The following is a 2,500-nucleotide window of genomic DNA, read 5'->3' as shown; positions in this document are numbered from 1 at the left end:
AAGCGTGAGGCAGCACCGTCCCTGCTATACGAAAGCCCCATCCAGCCCTGTGCCACCCGGGGGGTTCCAGGGTGCTGAGATGGCTGACATTTTGCTCCGCTCACGACGGTCGCCGCGCCACGCAAGAACAGCCCAAAAACAGGCCAAAACAGCCCAAAAACGGGCCAAAACAGGCCATTTTTGGCTGCGCGAGCGAGCGGCGAGCGGCGAACAGCGAGCGAAGCGTGAGGCAGCACCGTCCCTGCTATACGAAAGCCCCATCCAGCCCTGTGCCACCCGGGGGGTTCCAGGGTGCTGAGATGGCTGACATTTTGGTCCGCTCTCGACGGTCGCCGCGCCACGCAAGAACAGCCCAAAAACAGGCCAAAACTGCCCAAAAACGGGCCAAAACTGGCCATTTTTGGCTGCGCGAGCGAGCGGCGAGCGGCGAACAGCGAGCGAAGCGTGAGGCAGCACCGTCCCTGCTATACGAAAGCCCCATCCAGACCTGTGCCACCCGGGGGGTTCCAGGGTGCTGAGATGGCTGACATTTTGCTCCGCTCACGACGGTCGCCGCGCCACGCAAGAACACCCCAAAAACAGGCCAAAACTGCCCAAAAACGGGCCAAAACTGGCCATTTTTGGCTGCGCGAGCGAGCGGCGAGCGGCGAACAGCGAGCGAAGCGAGAGGCAGCACCGTCCCTGCTATACGAAAGCCCCATCCAGCCCTGTGCCACCCGGGGGGTTCCAGGGTGCTGAGATGGCTGACATTTTGCTCCGCTCACGACGGTCGCCACGCCACGCAAGAACACCCCAAAAACAGGCCAAAACTGCCCAAAAACGGGCCAAAACTGGCCATTTTTGGCTGCGCGAGCGAGCGGCGAGCGGCGGACAGCGAGCGAAGCGAGAGGCAGCACCGTCCCTGCTATACGAAAGCCCCATCCAGCCCTGTGCCACCCGGGGGGTTCCAGGGTGCTGAGATGGCTGACGTTTTGCTCCGCTCACGATGGTCACCGCACCACGCAAGAACAGCCCAAAAACAGGCCAAAACAGCCCAAAAACGGGCCAAAACAGGCCATTTTTGGCTGCGCGAGCGAGCGGCGAGCGGCGAACAGTGAGCGCAGCGTGAGGCAGCACCGTCCCTGCTATACGAAAGCCCCATCCAGCCCTGTGCCACCCGGGGGGTTCCAGGGTGCTGAGATGGCTAACATTTTGCTCCGCTCACGACGGTCGCCACGCCACGCAAGAACACCCCAAAAACAGGCCAAAACTGCCCAAAAACGGGCCAAAACTGGCCATTTTTGGCTGCGCGAGCGAGCGGCGAGCGGCGAACAGCGAGCGAAGCGAGAGGCAGCACCGTCCCTGCTATACGAAAGCCCCATCCAGCCCTGTGCCACCCGGGGGGTTCCAGGGTGCTGAGATGGCTGACATTTTGGTCCGCTCTCGACGGTCGCCGCGCCACGCAAGAACAGCCCAAAAACAGGCCAAAACTGCCCAAAAACGGGCCAAAACTGGCCATTTTTGGCTACGCGAGCGAGCGGCGAGCGGCGAACAGCGAGCGAAGCGTGAGGCAGCACCGTCCCTGCTATACGAAAGCCCCATCCAGACCTGTGCCACCCGGGGGGTTCCAGGGTGCTGAGATGGCTGACATTTTGCTCCGCTCACGACGGTCGCCGCGCCACGCAAGAACACCCCAAAAACAGGCCAAAACTGCCCAAAAACGGGCCAAAACTGGCCATTTTTGGCTGCGCGAGCGAGCGGCGAGCGGCGAACAGCGAGCGAAGCGAGAGGCAGCACCGTCCCTGCTATACGAAAGCCCCATCCAGCCCTGTGCCACCCGGGGGGTTCCAGGGTGCTGAGATGGCTGACATTTTGCTCCGCTCACGACGGTCGCCACGCCACGCAAGAACACCCCAAAAACAGGCCAAAACTGCCCAAAAACGGGCCAAAACTGGCCATTTTTGGCTGCGCGAGCGAGCGGCGAGCGGCGGACAGCGAGCGAAGCGAGAGGCAGCACCGTCCCTGCTATACGAAAGCCCCATCCAGCCCTGTGCCACCCGGGGGGTTCCAGGGTGCTGAGATGGCTGACGTTTTGCTCCGCTCACGACGGTCGCCGCGGCACGCAAGAACAGCCCAAAAACAGGCCAAAACAGCCCAAAAACGGGCCAAAACTGGCCATTTTTGGCTGCGCGAGCGAGCGGCGAGCGGCGAACAGCGAGCGAAGCGAGAGGCAGCACCGTCCCTGCTATACGAAAGCTCCATCCAGCCCTGTGCCACCCGGGGGGTTCCAGGGTGCTGAGATGGCTGACATTTTGCTCCGCTCACGACGGTCACCGCGCCACGCAAGAACACCCCAAAAACAGGCCAAAACAGCCCAAAAACGGGCCAAAACTGGCCAATTTTGGCTGCCCGAGCGAGCGGCGAGCGGCGAACAGCGAGCGAAGCGAGAGGCAGCACCGTCCCTGCTATACGAATGCCCCATCCAGCCCTGTGCCACCCAGGGGGTTCCAGGGTGCTGAGA

The sequence above is a fragment of the Musa acuminata genome, unplaced genomic scaffold (genome assembly GCF_036884655.1).
Source record: "Musa acuminata AAA Group cultivar baxijiao unplaced genomic scaffold, Cavendish_Baxijiao_AAA HiC_scaffold_1136, whole genome shotgun sequence".
Classification (NCBI taxonomy): domain Eukaryota; kingdom Viridiplantae; phylum Streptophyta; class Magnoliopsida; order Zingiberales; family Musaceae; genus Musa; species Musa acuminata.
This window is presented reverse-complemented; position numbering follows the sequence as displayed.